The following is a 26,304-nucleotide window of genomic DNA, read 5'->3' as shown; positions in this document are numbered from 1 at the left end:
AGATGATGTTGGTGCTATCCTGGAGGACAGTACACCAGATGGAGATAGCGGCCCTGGTGATGAATCAGGTAAAGACAACGCCATACAAATTCCAGAGGTACAAGGTTGCAATGGAGATGAAATAAAAGGAGCCGATGCTTCGGGAAAGTGTGCCGATACATTACCAGAAAAAACTGGCGGAAACACTTATGTCAGTACAGTGGTTGTAGGTAATGGGTATGCAGCCACAAAAAATCCCACACAGAAATAAAATCTATGCCTTGGGTATCTGCAGAGATGGAATATCTGGAAGAACAGGTGGGACGTGCAATTTTCAACATCCTAAAATATGTCGCATACTCATGACAACACGAGAATGTAACTCTTCCCGTAATTTTTTTTCACCCTGAAATGTGTCGCTCTTCGGTCCAGGAAAGACAATGCTACAACCTATATTGTCAAGCGCACCACCTACAGGGGGCAAGATACAGATCAACTTTATGGGAAACAAACCAGGGGAGCCAAAACCACTCCAGAGACGGAGGTTTTTTAGTCCCAGGAAAAAGGAACCTGGCAAGAAAAATTGATAGAAATCCTACACAAACTTCTGGAGCGGAGGCACAGTCATTAGCCTCCACTACAGAACAACAGTTATTAATGCCAGCAAACAAAGCCCCCCCCCCCACGTACCATCAACACGACATTTATCTTTGCAAACATACAGGGTATAAAGCCATCAACAAATAAAATACCTTTCACCAAAGGGCTGCTCACAGAGTCAAACGCAGTGTTTGCGGCTTTCACAGAGATTCACATAAAGGATCACATTGACAAAGAAATATGGATCCCAGGCTATAACCTATTTAGATGCGACAGAGTAAACAGGCAACAAGGGGGGTTGGGGGGGTTGGCCTGTATGTGACAGAGTCGCTCATTTGCTCGGAGCTACTAAACACCTCAAATGATGTAGCTGAAGTTTTGGCAGTAAAGATCGAAAACCAAAACCTTGTCATTGTGGTTATATACGAGCCTCCAGATGCCACCTCCCAACAATTCCTGTAACAACTTTTCAACTTCAATAACAAAAGTATACAGTGGGATCAAGTCAACCATGTCTTAAATGAAACAAGCTGGGAAAATATCCTAAACAACACGGATCCAAACCTCTGCCTAGAAAGAATTAACTCTGTGGCACCTGAGGTATGCTTGAGGCACATTCCTTTAAGAAAAAGGAAGAGAAGATGTAAACCAGAAAGAGACGCTCCCTATTCAGGCGAAGATGAACAACCACAGAGCTGCTGAAAGGGGCCAGTATATCTGAAATATGAAGGGAGGCACTGGTCAGAGAAACAGCAAATATCGAACTTAAGCTTAAAAAATCATACAGGAAAAACAAATTTTTTTCTTATGCCAAATCTAAGGCCAAAACACCATCCACTATTTGACCCCTGCTTAGACGAGATGGGACTTACATGGATGACAGCAAAGAAATAGGCGAGATACTAAAGCCCCAACATAACTCAGTGTTAAGTGAGCCGTTAACCGAACCAAGAGTCGAAAATCTAAACTATTTTTTTTAAGATAGACTCAAAATTCAAAAATCAATTAAAAAATATCCGAAAAGGCAATAAACGACATGACCATGCATTCGTGCACTCGGCCCCAGGCCCAGACTCGTGGAACTCCCTGTTCACCAAGAACGGCAAGAAGCCCCTTTCACGTGCCTTCAGCAATCTATGGAGAGTGAGCATGGACACAGGAGTCATCCCACAGTCACTAAAAACAACAGACATAGTTCCACTCCACAGAGGCGGCAGTAAAGCCATTGCAAAAAATTACAGACCTACAGCATTAACGTCCCATATCATGAAAATCTTGAAAGGGTTCTAAGAAGCAAGATCGCCGCCCACCTAGATATCCATCAATTACACAACCCAGGTGGCCTGTAGCCTGGTTGCAAAAGCTCTCGCTTCACACGGTGAGGTGTCCGGGTTCGATTCCCAGCGAGGGATGAAGCATTGCGCGTGTTTCCTTACACCAGCTGTCTATGTTCACCCATCAGTATAAAATGGGTACTTAGGCGTTTAGTCGACTGGTGTGGGTCGAATCCCGGGACAAAATTTACTTAATTTGTTCGAAATGCTCTGCATAACAAGAGGCTTTCTGTATAGTAGCATGTCACTGATGTCAGCTAGACCTGTATACCTTGTACATGTACTTGTAGAAATAAAGATATTATTGTAGCAGGGTGCTCCTGCCTGTCCCAACTATTGGACCAACTACTGGACAAAGTCTTAGAGGCACTGGAAAACAAACAATATGCAGATGCAGTATCCACAGACTTTGCGAAACCCTTCGACAAGTGCGACCATGGTGTAATAGCGCATATTGCACAAAATGCGTGATAAAGGAAAAACAGGAAAAGTTGGTAGATGGATCTATAACTTCCTAACAAATAGAACACAAAGAGTACTAGTAAACACAGTAAAGTCTGACGCAGCTACAGTGAAAAGTTCTGTTAAACAAGACACAGTACTCGCCCCTATCCTGTTACTCATCCCCATATCTGACATCGACAGAGATGTCAGCCACATCAACGTGTTTTCCTTTGCGGATGACACCCGAATTTGCATGACAGTGTAAACCAATGATGACACTGAAAGACGCCAAGCGGACATCAACCAAATCTTTACATGGGCCACGGAAAACAACATGAAGTTTAATGGAGAGATTTCAATTACTCCGATATGGAAAACTCAAGGAAATTAAAACTGTATCGGAGTATAAAATAAATTCCAACCACATAACAGAACGAAAAACTAATGTGAAGGACCTGGGAGTGATGTCAGAGGATCTCACTTTCAAATATAACAACAATGTATCTACCATATCTGCTAGAAAAATGATAGGATAGATAATGAGAGCCTTTAAAACTAGGGATGCCAAGCCCATGATGATTCTCTTCAAATCACTTGTTCTCTCTAGGCTGGAATATTGCTGCACACTAACGGCCCTTTTCAAAGCAGATGAAATTGCAGATCTGGAAAATGTACAGAGAATTTTCACGGCACGTATACGTACGATAAAGCACCTAAATTACTGGGAGCGGTTGAAGTCTCCTAATTTGTACTCCCTGGAACACAGGCGAGATACATGATAATATACACCTGGAAAATCCTAGAGGGACTAGTCCCAAATTTGCACACGAAAGTCCCTAAGAAAGCAAATGACTGAACAGGAGATGCAACATCCCCCAACGAAAAGCAAGAGCGCCAAGAGTACACTAAGAGACAACACAATAAGTATCAGGGGCCCAAGACTGTTCAATTGCCTATCAGCATACATAAGGGGAATTACCAATAGACCCCTGGCTGTCTTCAAGAAGGCACTGAACAGGCACCTGAAGTCAGTACCTGACAAGCCGAGCTGTGGTTTGTACGTCGCTTAACGTGCGGCCAGCAGTAACACCCTGGTTGATCAGACCGTGATCCACCATGAGGCCTGGTTACAGACCGGACCTCGGGGGCGCTGACCCCCGAAACCCTCTCCAGATATACTCCAGGTAAAGTCGTCGGGGTCATACAGCGCCTGGGTAATAAAAATCAGGTTTAATCCGAGGGACTGATTACCTCTAACTCCTCATCTTCCACGGTTCTTCTCTGTATTGGACTGAAGAAGCCACTGGCTGGCGAAACGTTTCCAGAATATGTTGCCCAAGTGTCTCATTCTTCACTAATACTGTAAGACATTGTTTATTGCTTCTGTTGTGGGAAAAGGGCACTTATGTACAGTTCATAGCATTTATTACAGAGGAAACGTTTCGCCACTCGTGGCGAAACGTTTCCCGCAAGTGTCTTTTTCCTACCTCTTGTCGATATCACCATGACATTTTTCAACTGCTTCTGTTGCCTCTAATATTGACTTCTGTATTCGACTGAAGAAACCTGCTGAGCAGGCGAACAGTGTCGGCAGTAAATACTCAACTGTCGTCTTGCTCATGTCCTTGTAGGTACTGTACACCATTACTGCAATGAAGACTTACCTCTTCCGTTTGAAGTACTGCCACACTTAACTACACTGTTTATATTCCTTCAGAATCTAACAGAATCTAATTCTGAGTACCTGAAAGCACCTGAAATTGATCTTCCTCTCAAGACTGGGGTCATTTTCTTTACACTTTCATCACCGTCAAAACAATATTCACCTTCACAGTGCTGTCACCTACCGACAGACTGAGGGATGATCCAACTACGCTTCGAAATTCTTCCTGAACTCGTCTTTCAACCACTATGAAACCTAGGCGAGTGGCGAGTTACCTAAATTTCTGTTTTAGGTATAAACCCTTAGAAGGCTGCATACTGGGAAAATTTTGTCTCTCGGTGTATACGCAAAGAGTTTATTTTTATCCCCAAGAGAATATGCTCGACTCTAAAATTATGTTCTCCTTCCAGTGGCACAGTGGCGTTGTGATTCATAATTTATGTTTGTCAAGTACACGTTATTAAGGCTTCATGTGACATTATACTACTACTTAAGAATACTTCACTAAGCTCTCACGTTCTCATATTCTTATATACAAATCTCTTTCTCATCAAGCAGGTGAAGAACATTTCAACCCAGAGCAGACGCGCCATTAGAGATTTCAATTCCACCTTTAATTATTGCAACATTTGCTTAGTAGGCAAAGCTATTGCTTCACACTCTGAATGTTTGGGTTCGATTCCTGTCAAGGGTGAAAACATTGGGTGTGTTTCCTGGTGTCCCTGTTCACCCATCAGTAAAATAGGTACCTGGATGTTAGTGGACTGGTGTGGGTCGCATCCTGAGACAAAACTGACCTAATCTGCCCGAAATGCTCAGCATTACAAGGGACTTTCTATATAGTAGTATGTCATTGACGTCAGCTCTGGTCTGTATACCTTGTACATGTATTATCATCATTACTGGCAACAATTCCCAGACATCCTTGCCAAAAACTTTCAACCTAGTTTAATTTTTCGTTAAAAAGTACGGAATGAAATTAGTCAGCGGCATTTCTACGAAATACGAGAATAGCAAAAAATAAAAACGTACCGTAAAAACCAACACTGTGTACCACCAACACTGCGTACCACCAACACTGCGTACCACCAACACTGTGTACCACCAACACTGCGTACCACCAACACTGCGTACCACCAACACTGCGTACCACCAACACTGTGTACTACCAACACTGTGTACCACCAACACTGCGTACCACCAACACTGTGTACCACCAACACTGTGTACCACCAACACTGTGTACCACCAACACTGCGTACCACCAACACTGCGTACCACCAACACTGCGTACCACCAACACTGCGTACCACCAACACTGCGTACCACCAACACTGCGTACCACCAACACTGAGTACCACCAACACTGCGTACCACCAACACTGAGTACCACCAACACTGAGTACCACCAACACTGAGTACCACCAACACTGCGTACCACCAACACTGCATACCACCAACACTGTGTACCACCAACACTGCGTACCACCAACACTGCGTACCACCAACCGTACATACCACCAACCCTACGTACCACCAACCTTACGTACCAACCCTACGTACCACCAACCCTACGTACCACCAACCTTACGTACCACCAACCTTACGTACCACCAACCTTACGTACCATACCTTACGTACCACCAACCCTACGTACCACCAACCTTACGTACCACCAACCTTACGTACCACCAACCCTACGTACCACCAACTTCAGCATTATAGCCATAGTGGAAATGACAAACACACACAAATAATCAGCAGATACGAGAAAAAAAGCTTAAAACGACATTTCGGTCTGATTTGAGCCATTTATAAGTCAAACGAGGGAGCCGATATAAACCTTTGATATACCTTTGAAGAGTTTCGCGGGTTCATCTACTCTCTGAGCCCGGCGATGGGCCAGGCTCGTCTGGTGCTTGCCTGGTCAACCAGGCTGATGCTGCTGGAGGCGAGATATATGGGGACGGGACCAAGAGAGGAAGAAAAAGAAGTGGTAGTGCTGGTAGTAAACAGTGGTAGAAGAGAGCAGGTAGTAAACAGTGGTAGAAGAGAGCAGGTAGTAAACAGTGGTAGAAGTGAGCAGGGAGTGCAGTGGCACAAGAAAGGGGAGTGAAGGGTGAAGGGGGGCAATAGTAATGGTAGTGCCTCTTTGTTCATCGACTTGGACCATTAACTAGTCACACCCTCCAGCCCATATTAACTATATATACTCATGTCTAATTATTATATTTATATATTCACAGTAGTGATGTGTATGAGGAGACATAAGCTGAGTGATGAGTGGGTAGTGTCGTGTGGGCGATGTTACTGCTTGGCTGAACAATGTCCTGCCGCAGACCCCCCACCCCATTCACTACACACCTTAAGATGTTTCATACTCAGATGTCCATACTGCATAGCATTCCACAACCACTACTTAAGAGTGGAATGCTGTCTCCTGTCTATAACACAAGACTATTATGCTGTCTACACTACTATGATCGAGCCTCATCGTGTCAGGCTTGTCTGCGCTATCCTGTCTCTGCACTGATGTACATAACCACGAGTATGCGAAGATACGATACTGTGTACTGCCCTAGTACTAGGGGCATAACTTATAGTGAAACAGACACTGTTAAATTATAGAAGTGCTTGGCACAAGTGTGACTCTGATTAATGTTTATATTAAATTGTATTGATATGAGTAATCAGTAATAATGTGAAAGACAATAATGCAACTCCTAGTACGACCGTTTGTCGTGTTGGGGGGGGGGGGTTGCAACCCCTGAATGGGTTGCAATGTATATTATGTATATTACATGTATATTACCTTTTCATATAATTTTATATTGCTTATATTTGCGATAATAGCTAAATCGTAAATGTATTGCTTTATATTATTTGACTTAGCTTCCTTTGGTTAGGTAGGATGTAACATATTATGTGCTCAGTTCAAGTCTTGATTGTCTAACTACTGTAATTATCGCTCTTTGCTCGTTAGACTGCCGGCTTCTGTTTCTGAGCTGCAGCTGTCCACGGAGCTATCACGTGATCGAGGGGGGGTGTCCTCACCTCGCCTGAAGTATTCAGTCTGATCTAGACTCTATTGATGGTTGGACAGATTGTCTGTCTCATTATTCTTGTTAGTTCTGGAGATTCTGTTCACAGAACATTGTATAGACTTAGTGATTTTCGACGTTGTACTGAGGTTGTCTCTCTCATAGACACTGAGTAACTCAGGTCCTGAGCTGTAGCTTCTGACCTATTTGGACTGGTATCTGTGTATTATCACAGTCGGGGATTTTCTTATGCTGAACTTAGATTCAGTAGTATGGGAGTTTTGTGACTTCTGTGGAGGATCTGCAGATGGTCCCTACTTAGTGTCGTTATATTATCTCCTTGATCCTGATTGTGTCGCAGTTGCTTGTTATATTGCTATTGGGCTTAGCATTCTTTTTATTGTTCAAGCAGACTGTTCTGACTGCCAGTTGGTCAAGAAGTTAGTTTATTTGAGGACTTTGTCAGTCACTTGTTTAAGTCTAGTCGAGTCGTGAGACATAGCGAACTACTTAGAGCACTTACACACATACACACTTACTTGTACATATTTGTAATATCTTATTAAATGTTAATGTACCAGACGGTACTTAAGAATAATAAATGCGATATGTGCTTTTAGCACAATAATACTTTACTCAAGAGAAGTGATATTATTTTGATTACTGTGATTAATTTAATTTGATAATATACCTCTAGACTTAATAAATTTATTAAATTTTAATTTCTCTAGTTAGTAGCCTACCAGTTGTAATCCTGAAGCACTATTGAATTATACTGAATTCTAGTGGATAATTGGACAAGGATACTGACTACTTGCTACGAAAACCCAGTAACAGGCTGGATGCTAGAAGGGCAGTCCTTTCTAGTATTCACTGGAGATCTCTAAGATTTTAGAATCGCGTTTTTTGTAACACACGGTAGTACCTGTATTAACTACACACACACACACAGCAGTACCTGTATTGACTAGTCACACACAGCAGTACCTGTATTAACTAGTCACACACAGCAGTACCTGTATTAACTAGTCACACACAGCAGTACCTGTATTAACTAGTCACACACAGCAGTACCTGTATTAACTAGTCACACACAGCAGTACCTGTGTTAACTAGTCACACACAGCAGTACCTGTGTTAACTAGTCACACACAGCAGTACCTGTGTTAACTAGTCACACACAGCAGTACCTGTATTAACTAGTAACACACAGCAGTACCTGTGTTAACTAGTTACACACAGCAGTACCTGTATTAACTAGTCACACACAACAGTACCTGTATTAACTAGACACACACACAGCAGTACCTGTATTAACTAGACACACACACAGCAGTACCTGTATTAACTAGACACACACAGCAGTACCTGTATTAACTAGTCACACACAGCAGTACCTGTATTAATTAGTCACACACAGTAGTACCTATATTAACTAGTCACACACAGCAGTACCTGTATTAACTAGTCACACACAGCAGTACCTGTGTTAACTAGTCACACACAGCAGTACCTGTATTAACTAGTCACACACAGCGGTACCTGTATTAACCAGTCACACACAGCGGTACCTGTGTTAACTAGTCACACACAGCGGTACCTGTGTTAACTAGTCACACACAGCAGCACCTGTATTAACTAGACACACACACAGCAGTACCTGCATTAACTAGACACACACACAGCAGTACCTGTATTAACTAGTCACACACAGCAGTACCTGTATTAACTAGTCACACACAGCAGTACCTGTATTAACTAGTCACACACAGTAGTACCTATATTAACTAGTCACACACAGCAGTACCTGTATTAACTAGTCACATACACAGCAGTACCTGTATTAACTAGACACACACAGCAGTACCTGTATTAACTAGACACACACACAGCAGTACCTGTATTAACTAGACACACACACAGCAGTACCTGTATTAACTAGTCACACACAGCAGTACCTGTATTAAAGGTACAAAACAAGTAATATTCTAAAATTTCCCTGGCAGTAAACTTATATTTTAGTTGCCATTAAAACCAGTGTTAGTGTTTTTAAATTGATATTGTCACTGGTATTTAAAATGTACTTTGTATTAAATCTTCTCGTATTACCTCTGTTATTATTATTTCTGGTATTACCCTTGTTATTAATATTAGATATTCTGGAATTACCTGTGTTATTAATACTAGTTCTGGTATTACTCTTGTTATTAATATTAGATCTTCTGGTATTACCTGTGTTATTAATATTAGTTCTGGTATTACCCTTGTTATTAATATTAGATCTTCTGGTATTACCTGTGTTATTAATACTAGTTCTGGTATTACCCTTGTTATTAATATTAGATCTTCTGGTATTACCTGTGTTATTAATACTAGTTCTGGTATTACCTGTGTTATTAATACTAGTTCTGGTATTACCCTTGTTATTAATATTAGATCTTCTGGTATTACCTGTGTTATTAATACTAGTTCTGGTATTACCCTTGTTATTAATATTAGATCTTCTGGTATTACCTGTGTTATTAATATTAGTTCTGGTATTACCCTTGTTAATATTAGATCTACTGGTATTACCTGTGTTATTAGTAATAGATATTCTGGTATTATTAAAAATCAATATTGTTAAGAGTATTAGATACATTTCTAATGGTACTACATCTATGGTGTTATGGTATTGAATTTATTTTTAATGGTATTAAATCTATGTTAATTGTATTAAATTTAGTAAGCTTGTGGGATTAAATCTATAATACTTATAGAACTAAAATATAATTTGATCAGTAATAAATTTTGTGTTAAATTAAAACTTTCATATATAGACCTTTAAAGTAGTAATACTAGTCTCAGTCTTACTAATGAATAGTTATACTAGTCTCAGTCTTACTAATGAATAGTTATACTAGTCTCAGTCTTACTAATGAATAGTTATACTAGTCTCAGTCTTACTAATGAATAGTTATACTAGTCTCAGTCTTACTAATGAATAGTTATACTAGTCTCAGTCTTACTAATGAATAGTTATACTAGTCTCAGTCTTACTAATGAATAGTTATACTAGTCTCAGTCTTACTAATGAATAGTTATACTAGTCTCAGCCTTACTAATGAATAGTTATAGTCTCAGCCTTACTAATGAATAGTTATACTAGTCTCAGTCTTACTAATGAATAGTTATACTAGTCTCAGTCTTACTAATGAATAGTTATACTAGTCTCAGTCTTACTAATGAATAGTTATACTAGTCTCAGTCTTACTAATGAATAGTTATACTAGTCTCAGCCTTACTAATGAATAGTTATAGTCTCAGCCTTACTAATGAATAGTTATACTAGTCTCAGCCTTACTAATGAATAGTTATTCTAGTCTCAGCCTTACTAATGAATAGTTATACTAGTCTCAGCCTTACTAATGAATAGTTATACTAGCCTCAGCCTTACTAATGAATAGTTATACTAGCCTCAGCCTTACTAATGAATAGTTATACTAGTCTCAGCCTTACTAATGAATAGTTATACTAGTCTCAGCCTTACTAATGAATAGTTATACTAGTCTCAGTCTTACTAATGAATAGTTATACTAGTCTCAGCCTTACTAATGAATAGTTATACTAGTCTCAGTCTTACTAATGAATAGTTATACTAGTCTCAGCCTTACTAATGAATAGTTATACTAGTCTCAGCCTTACTAATGAATAGTTATACTAGTCTCAGCCTTACTAATGAATAGTTATACTAGTCTCAGCCTTACTAATGAATAGTTATACTAGTCTCAGCCTTACTAATGAATAGTTATACTAGTCTCAGCCTTACTAATGAATAGTTATACTAGTCTCAGCCTTACTAATGAATAGTTATACTAGTTTCAGCCTTACTACTGAATGGTTATACTAGTCTCAGCCTTACTACTGAATAGTAATACTAGTCTCAGTCTTACTAATGAATAGTTATACTAGTCTCAGCCTTACTACTGAATAGTTATACTAGTCTCAGTCTTACTAATGAAGCAACAGCATTAAATGTGAGAGATAAGTTTAAAGCAACTGCTCTCCCGATAGCTCGAGTTGAGTTATCTAATAAATTACACAAAACCAATGTGCTAACACTATTTGATCAAGGCTCACAAAGGTCCTTCATAAGAAGAACAGTGCTGCAGAAACTGAATAGACAACCCTATGCCAAAATACAGTTAGATATAGCTGGTTTTTTCCATAATTCTGGCAAACAGACATATGACCTAGCCAAAATCACTGTTGGTCTAGGAAACAGGAAAAAGACAGTAGAAGCTGTGGTAGTAGATGATTTGCCTAAGTCTGTGCAGATCCAGGGATTAAAAGAAACAGTTGCAGCACTGAAAGCAGCTAAGGTCAAGTTAGCCTGTCCTGACATACAGACGGACACAATTAGTCCAATTGATTTAATCATTGGAAGTGATTATTATCACTGTTTTGTGCAAAATATAGTAAGTAAACATGATGTTCACTTGCTGAAAACAGCAGAAGGCCACATGATATGTGGTCCCATTCCCTCTCAAAGTGGGAAAGAAGCTGATATTGATTCAGTGGAAAATGTACTAGTTACGAGAATAACCGCTGATCATGTACCACAGCAAAAATTATCATTACTGGAAGAAATGAATGAACCAGTTGATAAGTTGTGGGATTTAGATGCGATAGGTATTGATGTAAATAAACCAAGCCCACAAGAGTCTCAGACTTATAACGAATATTTGGACACTGTCAAATATAAAGATGGACAGTATTGGGTTAGGTTACCATGGAAATTAAATCCACCACATCTGCCTAGCAATTATCGCATGGCTTTCGGACAGATGAAAGCACAAATACATGAGCTCAGGAAGAATCCAGAGCTACTGTCTATGATAATATCATACAAGAACAGTTGGACAATAAATTCATTGAGGAAATAGTCGAAGATAAGTTGAAGACAGACGCTCATTATCTCCCGCACCATGGAGTCAGAAAAGATTCTGAAACCACTCCACTACGTGTTGTATATAATTGCAGCGCACGTGCAAATAAAGACGTAGCAAGTCTTAATGACTGTCTGATGACCGGACCCTCACTAACTGAGAAGCTTGGAGACGTGCTTATGAAATTTCGCACAAACCCATATGCCTACACGGCTGATATTTCCAAGGCTTTCTTAAGAGTAGGACTACAAGAAATAGATAGAGATTATACTCGATTCTTGTGGCCTGAAAATCCACATGATCCTCAAAGTCCTGTGAAAACTTATCGTTTCAAATCAGTATTATTTGGTGCAACATCCTCTCCATTCTTACTAGAAGCTACTCTAAATACACATTTGAAGAAATCTGAAAGTCCCTTCAAAGAAGTCTTAAAGAAAAGTTTCTATGTGGACAATCTTCAAGGTACTGTGAATAAAGAGGAGGATTTGAAATCCTTATACAGAGAAGCTAACAAGGAGATGAAAGAAGCAAATATGCCTCTAAGGATGTGGAATACAAATTCAAAGCAATTAAGGGAACTTATCAAAGAAGATTTCCCTGAAACTGAAATTCCTGATTGCAACAATATGCTGGGACTTAATTGGAACACACAGGAAGATACTCTGAGTCTCAAAAAGATAAACAATAAATCATGCAGTACACTCACTAAACGTAGTTTACTGTCAGAGGTATCACAATGTTTTGATCCTCTAGGACTCGTCTCACCAATTACCATAAAAGGTAAAATGCTTATGCAAGATGCATGGAAACTCAAAATTGGATGGGATGAGAACTTGCCTCTAGAAATAAGTCAAGCATGGGATGAAATATCCAGGGAGTTTAAACAACTTCATCAAATTAAATTTCCCAGACAAATAGGTCAAGAGGGAAACAATTACACATTACATGTGTTCTGTGATGCGTCAACCAGAGGTTATGGCGCTGTAGCTTACATGAGTAATGCTGAAGGAAGTACACTAATTACTTCAAAGGCCAGGGTAGCACCCTTGAAGGTCAGAACAGTACCACAATTGGAACTGACAGCACTCTATGTAGGTACAAAATTAGCTGTCTATCTCAACAAAGTACTTGATCATCTCACTATTGAGAAAACCGTGATCTGGAGTGATAATGAAGCAGTTCTCCAGTGGTTAAGAAATAATAAGAGTAAGTTGGTCTATGTACAGAACAGAGTAGCAGAAATAAAGGAGATGCAGAGAGATTATCTCTTTCTTCACGTCTCTACCCAAGAGAATCCAGCTGATATGTTGTCACGTGGTGTCCCACTCAAGAAATTTGTGGATAATAAATTATGGCTCCACGGACCGAACTGGCTCTCTAATGAAAATAACTGGCCTCAGCAAAAAGCTCACATTATGCCAGAAGAAACAGTCTGCTTGAACACAGCAGAAATAAGTTGTGTAAATACTGCAGACACAACAGAAATAGTCATTGATGGATCTAAATACTCATCTTTGGGTAAACTCTTAAGAGTTACAGCTCTTGTCTTTAAATTCATTAAAAGAATGAAACCTGATTATGAATGTCTTGAACCCATTAAATACTGGGTGAAACTAATACAGAAAGACGTTTTCTCTACAGAATATAAATTTCTAGAAACACAAGATAAATCCCCAAAGAAACCTGTTATGATTAATTCTTTAGGACTTTATCTCGACTCAGAAAAGATTATAAGATGTCGAGGAAGAATTCATAATTCTTCACTACCTAAAGAAGCCATACATCCAATATTGATCCCCAAGAATCATTGGCTAACAAAACTGATTGTGCAAAACGCCCACAGTAACGTGTTACATGGTGGGGTAGCTGACACACTTTGTCATATACGACAGTCCTACTGGATACCTCAAGGTCGACAAAGTGTGAAAAAACAAATAAAGGACTGTATTACTTGTCGTCACTACGATATGCGAGTATGTCAGTATCCAGGTCCACCTCCATATCCCTCTGAAAGAGTTTGTCATATCACTCCATTTGAGGTGACAGGTGTAGATTACACTGGACCAATAATTTTAACCAAAACAGTTGACAAAGTTCCCATCAAGGTGTACATCTGTTTGTTCACTTGTGCTACAACTAGAGCAGTACATCTAGAAGTAGCCACTGACATGTCTGCTGAAACCTTTATCAAATTATTCAGAAGGTTTGCAGCCAGAAGGGCATGTCCCAGACTGATGATTTCAGATAATGCAACGAACTTTGTTGCTGGTGCTGCTTATATAAGCAAGATCTTTGATCAGCCAGAAGTACAACAGATGCTGAATCAACGTAGATGTCGTTGGAGATACATTCCTCCTAAATCTCCATGGCACGGCGGATTTTATGAAAGAATGATCGGCATTGTAAAACGTTGTTTAAGGAAGACTCTTCATCGTCAGAGAATAGACTTAGAAGAATTCCGTACAGTTGTGACTGAAATAGAAAATAGAGTCAACAACAGACCTCTAACTTATGTTACCGATGATCTGGACAATTTAGAAGTGTTAAGTCCATCTCATTTACTCCATGGCAGAAGGCTCGAACCTGTTCCTCCCATGAATGATAAAGAAATCAAAGAGGATCCTACTTATTTCGAACCTGAGCAACTCAGAAGTAAATTCAAACACCTTAATAAAGTGATTGAATGTTGGGAGAAAATTTGGCGAGAAGACTATCTCACCTCATTGAGAGAACACTTCTATGGAGCTGGTATTCCTGAAAATCATAAGTCCTTAAGACCTGGTGACATAGTGATTATCGACAATGATGGTCCGAGGTCCCAATGGCCACTTGGAAAAATTGTGACCATATATCCTGATGCAAATGGAATCATCAGGACAGTTGATGTTTTGAGCAAAGGTGTAGTGAATAAGCGGACAATAAATAAACTAGTGCCGTTAGAATTACACAGTGTTGAAAACAAAATTAGTGATTCTCCAGAAACCGCACAGACTAAAGCTGTTCAGAAAAGACAAGCAGCAGTGGTGGCGAGTGAGAAAATCAAATTAATGTTAAGTGATGAATAGTTCACCTGCAGCGAACCTCCGCCGCCCCCCAGTGTGGAGAAATTTTCTCCAGGAGGGGGGTATCAGCCCCCTTCAGCCCCTTTCAGCCCTGAGGGGCCAAGCCACTAGAAGGGGCGAGCGTCTTGTTTACTGCTAGAGTGAGTAATTGATCACAGATGTCGTATGCGTAATCAAGTGACCTCCGCTCCTTGCAGGGGTGTTGCAACGTGTATTTTTATAAGAGACAGTACATCTCTTACTTAGCAGGACAATTAAGGAAAATCCTGCTCCCACTTTATTACCATAGTAAAGATAAGTGTACATTGTTGTCTATGATTAAGACAGCAAGAAACAAACATTCTGCTTTGCTTCATCGAGGAGTTGACAAGGATGCAAGGTACTAGGTCAGCGTTTTTTTTTGTGCTAGGGCAGTGACGGCTTGGGGTGGTGTACTGACGGCAGACTAACTTTGACTCTACTACGAGACACTGACGCCAGGATAACCAGCAAAGGACACTGATCTGTGCGTTAGTGTGAATAAAGTGTCTCACACAACACAATAAACACTTAAGAGAAGTGTGATCAGCTTCTCTTGTGATACATTGTGAACAATAAAGACGAATCTTGTTGAACATAGTGTACCAGTGTGCGTTTCCTAGACAATGGAAGACGTGGACATCCAAGGACACTTCAGCTTCTATCAAGTCACCGATATCTGTCGAAGGTGTTGAGAACACCATAGCTCACGTTACAAAGAGCAAGGTATGTTACGAATTTCTTGTAGATCGGGGGATTGCGCAATTCTTGAGTCACAAGGAGTTTGTAATCAACCTATAATCGGCAGTAAGGTGTGGACTTTTGAGTCCAAACAAATAAGTATTCGTCAGCCATCATCGAATGAAATATGCTGACATAACACCCCCTAGGGGTAATATATACTTACAAATTGTATCTCTTGACAGCCCACTGTTGTGATGGTTTCGACAGCATCTAGACCTCGTCTGCAGGGGCGGCTGTGTAGACGATTTGCTGTCATTTATCAGCTAAGTGTTCATTATATAATTATATCTTAGCTGGTAAGGCCAAATTCTCAACAGTAATCAGCCACATGTATGGTGCTGAAGGTTGTTACTAAGACAGTAATCAGTCACTTGTATGGTGCTGAAGGTTGTTACTAGGACAGTAATCAGCCACATGTATGGTGCTGAAGGTTGTTACTAGGACAGTAATCAGTCACTTGTATGGTGCTGAAGGTTGTTACTAGGACAGTAATCAGCCACATGTATGGTGCTGAAGGTTGTTACTAGGACAGTAATCAGTCACTTGTATGGTGCTGAAGGTTGTTACTAGGACAGTAATCAGCCACATGTATGGTGCTGAAGGTTGTTACTAGGACAGTAATCAGTCACTTGTATGGTGCTGAAGGTTGTTACTAGGACAGTAATCAGCCACATGTATGGTGCTGAAGGTTGTTACTAGGACAGTAATCAGCCACATGTATGGTGCTGAAGGTTGTTACTAGGACAGTAATCAGTCACTTGTATGATGCTGAAGGTTGTTACTAGGACAGTAATCAGCCACATGTATGGTGCTGAAGGTTGTTACTAGGACAGTAATCAGTCACTTGTATGGTGCTGAAGGTTGTTACTAGGACAGTAATCAGCCACATGTATGGTGCTGAAGGTTGTTACTAGGACAATAATTATCTACATGTATGGTGCTGAAGGTTGTTACTAGGACAATAATTATCTACATGTATGGTGCTGAAGGTTGTTACTAGGACAATAATTATCTACATGTATGGTGCTGAAGATTGTTACTAGTGCAGTAATTAGCATCATGTTTCACAAGTCCACTATCACACGTTTTGCCTATAAAGTCACGTTAAACTAGGATATACACGTCTGCATACATCTTCATACACCCTAATACGTCGTCCTACACCCTAATACACCGATGACAATAATAGACGAAATTATGATAGAACAGAATGAATCATGATTAAGCCATCTAAATTATGATGCAGAAGAGGATCTGCAGTTTCTTCATGACTCATGTCCATCGTACAAATCATATATCTGACGTAAGCACACACACCTCCCAACCTCTCTCAGAATACAACAATGGAAGGAAACACTCCCACACGTACAACAGCACATGAGCCGAATTCAAGGAGCTCTGTTTGTTTATTTATTATCATCACACTGGCCGATTCCCACCAAGGCAGGGTGGCCCGAAAAAGAAAAACTTTCACCATCATTCACTCCATCACTGTCTTGCCAGAAGGGTGCTTTACACTACAGTTTTTAAACTGCAACATTAACACCCCTCCTTCAGAGTGCAGGCACTGTACTTCCCATCTCCAGGACTCAAGTCCGGCCTGCCGGTTTCCCTGAACCCCTTCATAAATGTTACGTTGCTCACACTCCAACAGCACGTCAAGTATTAAAAACCATTTGTCTCCACTCCTATCAAACACGCTCACGCATGCCTGTTGGAAGTCCAAGCCCCTTGCACACAAAACCTCCTTTACCCCCTCCCTCCAACCTTTCCTAGGCCGACCCCTACCCCGCCTTCCTTCCACTACAGACTGATACACTCTTGAAGTCATTCTGTTTCGCTCCATTTGTTTATATATATATATATATATATATATATATATATATATATATATATATATATATACACACACACACACACTGCAAGATATGTACCACAAGCACGAGCACACGGTATTCTTTAGAGTTTAGAGAAACACAATACCTGGGGCACTTTTAAAAGTGCAGACACGGCTCCTCTGAGGACAGGAGGCAGTAGTAGAGCTCTTGACAGAAAGCTCGCAGACTAACATCAAACTTCATGAAAATCTATTATACACTGTTTACATGTCAATTTCAAAGCTTTATGGGCAACAATGACTGAATAACGCAAATTAACATGGATATATAGCGGGGAGATCATGTCTTGACACAACCAAAATGCAAAAAAAAAAAAAAAACGCATTTCATAAATGTAATTATGAAGTGCTAGCACGTTTAATTAACACTTATGAGAAAAATAGGCAAATGGAGACCTAGTGTTTTGAAAGGTGCAACACAATGTGTACTAATAGCAAAGATCTAAATCTATTGAGCATATTGAAAACTGAAATCCCTCCAGGCAGGCTCCTGGTGCCTTTACTGTTTCTCATCCTCAAAGCAAACAGATAACACTTCCAGCCACAACATCGCATCATCCTTTGTGGATAATATGGATAATATAATAAACTTCAAACTTTCAACGGGAGAAGATACGGAGATTATATATATATATATATATATATATATATATATATATATATATATATATATATATATATATATATATATATATATACATATATATATCCAAAAAACATCACTGTGAAAACAGGAAACAAAACCTGAGCGGGTTCAAGTGCTTACACACATGATCAAAAGAACGGGAAGAGGCAAGGGAAGAACGTTTTAAATATTAAACACTGAGATAACACCTCACTCAGAAAGAACTATACGAAACAGTGACACGAGTGATTTCAATTGTGACACTATTGAAATCACTCGTGTCATCTCCCACAAAATACTGTTACAGCTGAAACGAGAGATTGTTTATTGTTTGTACAGAGCGAATAAAGCAAACTACTGTTAACGCCTTGACGTACTGGGAATGTACTCTAATAAGGGAGGGAGAGATAGTATATACTAGACAATATATACATGTAATAATGTTGGTAGAATTACCGACAATATGTTAGGTAAAAGGACATTTGTGCGATTAATGTTACGTTTTATTGTGGCAACTTTTAGCTCTAAAGCTCATGGAGAGTGAAACGTTGCCACAATAAAATGTTGCATTAACTAAATGTGTGTCCTTTTACCTTTTACCGTTAGCCACTGGGCCAGCTGGACCAGTGGCTAACGCGTCGGTCTGGAGTTTTATACTCTGTGATCGCGGGTTCTATCCCCACCCGTGGTATGGTGGGTTTGCAATCGTGTCATTACGATTTCGTGAGTCATAACTACAAGCCCACTGGTATAAAAAATTAATGTCCATTTAGTTACCACTGAGAACTTGCTCACGGATCATGGGAAGACAAACAGAAGATAGTTCTATCCCCGCCCGTGGTATGGACTGGCTCGTAGTGTGAGGGAAAAGTAGGTGTAAGTGGGGTTAAGGTTGTTCGGGCAACCAGGAACCATTAGCGAGTTACGTTGCGCGCGCACTCACCCCCCCCCCCCCCTCTCTGGCGGGCTGGGGCAAAACTAGTTCCTGGTGTCCGATTTGTTAGTTTCTACTCTTGGTAATATTGACCTTACCTGGTGTGGACTGAAGTTTGGAGAGTCACTTCGCCTCCACTCTTCTCCTAATCAGGTAGGGTGATCTACCAGGAGTATTACTGTTTGTTCTTTTCTAGTGTTTGCTGGTTACCAGTAATGATTTTGGCATTTATCATTCTTTTTCTTTCTTAAATGTTATATTATCATGACTATGGGTAACCAGTTTTATTTTCTCTTATTTGTCAGCTCTGTTCCTGGCGTGGTCTTCCAGGATAGACGCCAGATAAAGGGGCAAGACGTATGTTAATAATACTTATTAACATTATTCTACAACTACCAGCCCTTACCTATTCTACTTGTGCTCCATCCAAGTGGTAGGAGATTCCAGAACATCGGATTACCATCTGCCCAGGATAACCTACATAAATAACATCAGAGGAACTATCCAGGGCCATACCTACTCCTACCCAACTACAAGAACTGAAGGCCATATTTTTTTTATTATATTTAAATTTTAAGTAAAATTCTCAAAAATCATTTTTCTTGTTTTTCCTAAATCATTTCTTTATTTATTTATTTTTCCATTAATTTCTTTTGTTCAGTTGGAAGGCGTTCCACTGACAATGGCGACCTTGCCAGGATCCGACTCTCGAAGCAACATCGTCCTGATGGTTCAACTGGTTGTGAGTATAACATTTAAGATAGAAAAGGGTGAGTTAGTTGAGGTGTCAAGTCATTACTGGTAGTCTGGTTGACTTACCGTTGTTTGGTTCTAGGGTTCGGTTTAGAAGTTTACCTATTTGTTGGACCTGGGGAACTTTGATAATAACCCCTCCTGTGTGAACCGTGTGTATTTTGCTTAGTGAAGGCTATTGAGCCCACAAGTGTATTCTTCCAGGGAGAAATATTTATTTCATTTTCTACTTTGGGAAGTTTAAAGTGTGCGGACTGTGTCCCTCTTTTGTAACAGACGTTACTGTTAATTTTAAGTAAGTCAGTTGAAGTTGGGTGCTTAATATTTCTTTTTATAAGATGGATTCTTTAGATTTCTGGTTGAAAGCTGGAAAGGAAATGGGATTTACTGGACAAAGCCTTGATAGTTACATTACTGCTAAAATGGCTATTGAAGAGAAAAAAGAACAGGAAAGACTAGCTCGAGAGGAGAAAAAGGAACAGGAAAGACTAGCTCGAGAAGAGAAAAAGGAACAGGAGAGACTAGCTCGGGAAGAAAAAAGACTAGCTCAAGAAAAGAAAGAGGAACAGGAAAGACTAGCTCGGGAAGATAAAATCGAACAGGAAAGGATAGCTAGAGAAGATAGAGTTCAGGCAAGAGAGGTAGCCTTCAAAATGAAGGAAATTGAGTTAGAACAATCAAGGTTGGAATTAGAAGCCAAGAAGATAGAACTATCTAAGCAGAAAATAGATGAAGGGGTTTTAGAATACCCTTCCCAAGAACCTAATATTAGGATGCCACAAATACCACCTTTCTCGGAACAAGATGACATATCGGCATATATTACTAGATTCGAGAGTACTGCTACTCTCTGTGACTGGCCAGTAGATTCTTGGGCTACTAGGCTTGGCTTACTACTGTCAGGTTCAGCATTAAACGTCTATTCCACTCTACCCTCTGATGTTATTTCTAGTTATAGCCTGCTGAAGAAAGCTATACTACAGGCTTTCAAAAAAACTACTCATCATTACAGGTCGGAGTTTAGACACATAAAAATAACTCCTCATCAAAATTACATGCAATTCTTAACAACACTTTTCAGATTATTTGATTCGTGGATTGATAGTGCTGAGGTTGACCACGATTTCGAATCTTTACGAGACCTGATGGTAAGAGATCAATTCCTGTCTTCTGTAAACTCTGACTTACGAATATTCATTAAAGAACGAAACGTTCATACGGCTGCAGAAATGGCACAAGCTGCTGATATATATGCGTGCGCTCATAATAACTACCCTAAAGAGCGTAGCAGATATAAGCCTGTTGTGCCTAAGCAATCTGAGGGATCCAAACCCTCCGTACCTAAGAATTCCACGGCCTTCACAGTAAAATGTTTCAACTGTAATGAGTGGGGTCATAGACGGCCCGACTGTCCTAGAAAAAAAGGTGAAAATGTCGGTAAATGTTTCACTGAATCAAACATAAACGCACCTTTTAGTGAAGGTACAGTCAATGGTATGAATGTATCAACCATTCTTAGAGACACAGGATGTTCCTGTATTGTTATCTCGAGTAAGCTTTTCCCTAACCTAGATTCTTCACGTTATAAGTCCACTAAATTAACTGACTATTTAGGAAGAAGCGATTCTTTTCCAACTGTCAGATGTTTTGTTAAGTGCAAATGGTTCTCAGGATGGGTAGATGCCGTAGTTGCCCCGATAACCTCATGTTCTGTTTTGGTTGGGAACATACAAGGGGCTACTTTCCCATCTGAGGAGGACTGTCTGGAATTTGGAGTTCCCAAGGAAGGGTTGGAACCTAATATCTCTGTTTCTTCACAGATAGTTCCAGATGAGATTCAGTTGGGTAACCTAAATCAGAGAGCTGATGGTTACAAAACTCCGGTAACACCTTTAGTAAGTCAGTCACTTGAACTGGACAACGCAGACGCCAGTGGGAAACTACGTGTGGCACAATCTATACAACAACTAGACTCGATTAACGTCGTTACCAGAGCTCAGTCTAAGGTAAAACCTATCCACCCATTAGTTCTTTCCAAAGGAAAGCCAATCGAGCTGTCTCATATAGATTTAGAGGGTCTTCAAAAGACTTGTCCTTCCTTAGAGGAATCTCGGAAGTTAGCTTTAAATGGCAAGGTGACCCAGAGAAAGAAATTTTCTTACAAGTTTGAGTTCAAACACGATCTTTTGTACAAGACTATAGTGTCTGCGGACAAGACCAATGACGTTGGTCGAAGCCTGTTACTCATTCCGCAGGATTGCCGTGAAACTATTTTAAAGATTTCTCATGACTTGCCAGTCTCTGGCCATTTTTCACATAGGAAGACCTATAATAAAATCAAGGACCTATATTTCTGGCCTAGCATGTCCTCTGACATCTATAAGTACTGCAGATCATGTCACGTATGTCAACTTTCCACGCAGAAGGGTAGAACTAGGAGAGTTCCTATGGTAAAGATGCCAATTTTCTCAGTCCCTTTTGCAAGGGTTGCAGTAGATATAGTTGGTCCTATCACACCTCGCTCATCAGGAGGTAATAAATATATTTTAACTATGATTGACTACGCGTCCAGCTTCCCAGAGGCGGTACCCTTAAAATCCATTACGTCCATAGAAGTCGCAGAAGCCTTATTTTCTATTTTTTCACGTGTAGGTATACCTCGTGAAATTCTGTCGGATAAAGGGGCTCAATTCACTTCAGAATTAATGGAACACGTTTATCAACTTGTGGGTGTTAAACCTCTTTTCACTACACCTTACCATCCGATGTGTAACGGAAGAGTGGAGCGACAACATGCCATCCTAAAGTCAATACTAAAAAAACTATGTATTCTTAAACCAACGGACTGGCATAGATTTTTACCATGTGCTCTTTTCGCAATGCGCGAGATTCCAAGTGATTCCCTTGGTTATTCCCCTTTTGAATTGCTTTATGGGAGACAAGCTCGTGGTCCACTATCTATTTTGAATGAACTTTGGTCCAAAGATATCAAACCTGAGGTTCAAAACAGCTATCAGTTTCTTTTAGATCTAAGGGAAAGGTTGGAAGAAACCGCCGATTTGGTCAGTAAAAACCTAGAGATGTCTATGGAAACGTACAAGACCTATTTTGACCATAAAAGTTCCAAGCGTACGTTTAATGTTGGTGATGAAGTTTTAGTTCTCCTACCTGACAAATCCAACAAATTGCTAATTACCTGGCGCGGACCGTATAAAGTAGTGAAGGTCTGCAATAAGGTAGATTATATCTTGGATGTCAAGGGTAGAGAGAGAATGTATCACGTCAATATTTTGAAACGGTACCATAGAAGAGAAGTTAATCTTTGCGTAAATGCCTTTGACGAAGATACTTCTTCTTTCAGCTTGGATACAAGTGGTGATTCGTACGAATGTAGAGTTTGTATTATAGATGACGAGTCTTTTACAGAATCGAAGGAACTACTGGATATCTTAACGCATGATCCCTCACCAAAGTCAAATGTCAACATTAACAACGACTTGTCAAATAAACAAAAGTCTCAAGTAAGTGCCTTAGTAAATTCATTTTCTGACGTATTCACAGAGGTACCAGGACTTACCACCACTATTGTACACAAGATTGAATTGTCGGATCATGAACCAGTAAGGCGGAAAATCTACCCTGTTCCCGTTCACTTACGGAAAACTTTTGATAATGAGGTGGACAAACTATTTAACTTAAATATCATAGAACCTTCGAAATCAGCTTTCTGTTCACCAGTTGTTATGGTTAAGAAACCCGATAATTCTTACCGACTTGCCCAAGATTTTCGTTATTTAAATACTATAACTAAATGGGATGCAGAACCCATGCCAGTAATTGATCATGACTTGTATAAATTCCATGACTGCAAATTCTTCTCGGAATTAGACATCTCACAAGCATACCATCAAGTGCCGTTACACCCAGACTCGAAACCATACACTGCTTTCCCTACTCATAGAGGTCTAATGCAATACCGCACAATGCCTTTCGGCTTGGTTACCGCGTGTGCCACGTATATTAGGCTTATGAGAATAGTTCTTTCTGATCTAAAGAATGTATCGGTGTATTTTGATAATATTTATATCATGACAAATGTCTGGGAAGACCATCTAAATACACTAGCGCTTGTTTTGAAAAGACTAAGAACTCATGGCCTTACAGTTAAACCACAAAAGTGCTTTCTTGGCTATCATAAGGTACAATACCTTGGGTTCATTATCTCTGATAACTTTTCACCACTTCCTAATAAGACCAAAGCTGTTTTAGAAAGTACGTTCCCTGCTACCAAAAAGTTATTAAGAAGTTTCCTTGGATCTGTAAACTTCTATAGAAATTTCGTACCAAATCTAAGTAGCTTAACTTCAGTTCTTACAGACTATTTGAAAAAGGGTGTCAAGGAACCTCTTAGTTGTTCTGAGGAAGCCAACCAAAGCTTCGAAGAAATTAAGAGTATATTTTCAAACCCCCCTGTCCTAAAATTACCAGATATTAATAAAATATTTTGTCTCCGAACAGATGCCTCCCATTCTGGACTCGGGGCTGTACTTCAATATTATGAGGAGACACCTTTCCCAGTATCTTTCGCCAGTAAGAAGCTTCTGCCCAGAGAAGAAAGATATTCCACTGTGGAGAAAGAATGTTATGCTTTAGTATGGGGTATAAGTAGATTTAAATACTACCTATACGGTAAACCCTTTGTGCTTGAAACAGATCACAAGCCACTGATGTACTTGGAAAACTTTAAAGGGTCAAATAGCAGACTCTTGAGATGGGCTCTGGCTATTCAGCCCTATAAGTTTAAAGTCGTTTATATTTCTGGCTCTGAAAACCACTTTTCAGATTGGCTGAGCCGAGGTTGTATTTAGTGCTTTTCCCTCTGTTCGTTGACTTATTGACTCCGTCCATAAGTTTTGGAAGGGGGTATTGTGAGGGAAAAGTAGGTGTAAGTGGGGTTAAGGTTGTTCGGGCAACCAGGAACCATTAGCGAGTTACGTTGCGCGCGCACTCACCCCCCCCCTCTCTGGCGGGCTGGGGCAAAACTAGTTCCTGGTGTCCGATTTGTTAGTTTCTACTCTTGGTAATATTGACCTTACCTGGTGTGGACTGAAGTTTGGAGAGTCACTTCGCCTCCACTCTTCTCCTAATCAGGTAGGGTGATCTACCAGGAGTATTACTGTTTGTTCTTTTCTAGTGTTTGCTGGTTACCAGTAATGATTTTGGCATTTATCATTCTTTTTCTTTCTTAAATGTTATATTATCATGACTATGGGTAACCAGTTTTATTTTCTCTTATTTGTCAGCTCTGTTCCTGGCGTGGTCTTCCAGGATAGACGCCAGATAAAGGGGCAAGACGTATGTTAATAATACTTATTAACATTATTCTACAACTACCAGCCCTTACCTATTCTACTTGTGCTCCATCCAAGTGGTAGGAGATTCCAGAACATCGGATTACCATCTGCCCAGGATAACCTACATAAATAACATCAGAGGAACTATCCAGGGCCATACCTACTCCTACCCAACTACAAGAACTGAAGGCCATATTTTTTTTATTATATTTAAATTTTAAGTAAAATTCTCAAAAATCATTTTTCTTGTTTTTCCTAAATCATTTCTTTATTTATTTATTTTTCCATTAATTTCTTTTGTTCAGTTGGAAGGCGTTCCACTTGATACAAGCAGTTAATGTTATCTTTGTGTTCTGAGTTAAGAATAAGTATTTTTTTCTACTGTATTTAGCTCTGACTACTAGAGATATGATCAAGATTGACAGTTGTGAATCTTGGGAAGTGATCAGATAGATCAGTTATGACAGACTCGAACCTCGTGGGTTATACACCAAATCCAAAACCCATGTCTAATATACTGCCATATGAGTAGGTTCACAGTGCCCACAATTCTAACATCACAATCATTTTGAAATTTCGCTAGTTTAGTTCCATTAGTGTTCATTATAAGATAAGATAAGATTTCGTTCGGATTTTTAACCCCGGAGGGTTAGCCACCCAGGATAACCCAAGAAAGTCAGTGCGTCATCGAGGACTGTCTAACTTATTTCCATTGGGGTCCTTAATCTTGTCCCCCAGGATGCGACCCACACCAGTCGACTAACACCCAGGTACCTATTTGCTTCTAGGTGAACAGGACAACAGGCGTAAGGAAACGTGTCGAAATGTTTCCACCCGCCGGGAATCGAACCCGGGCCCTCCGTGTGTGAAGCGGGAGCTTTAGCCACAAATATTCTTATATTTGACATTAAAGTCTCCAAGAATAAGA

The 26,304-nt window shown here is 39.9% G+C and overlaps 1 protein-coding gene and 1 long non-coding RNA gene across 6 annotated transcripts in view; one reads left to right on the top strand and one right to left on the bottom strand.

Annotated features, from left to right (window-relative positions):
• MESK2 (misexpression suppressor of KSR 2) overlaps positions 1-26,304 on the bottom strand; it is a 541,942-nt gene that overhangs the window by 446,468 nt on the left and 69,170 nt on the right. The gene's annotated exons all lie outside the window — the stretch shown is intronic.
• Positions 19,357-19,878, top strand: LOC138852357 (uncharacterized). The gene is made up of 2 exons (XR_011391688.1): positions 19,357-19,422; positions 19,575-19,878. It is a non-coding gene; the product is annotated as an uncharacterized lncRNA (long non-coding RNA).

This window comes from Cherax quadricarinatus, chromosome 7, assembly GCF_038502225.1.
Source record: "Cherax quadricarinatus isolate ZL_2023a chromosome 7, ASM3850222v1, whole genome shotgun sequence".
Lineage (NCBI taxonomy): Eukaryota > Metazoa > Arthropoda > Malacostraca > Decapoda > Parastacidae > Cherax > Cherax quadricarinatus.
The sequence above is the reverse complement of the archived record's forward strand: the minus strand, read 5'-3'. Positions and strand labels throughout refer to the sequence as shown.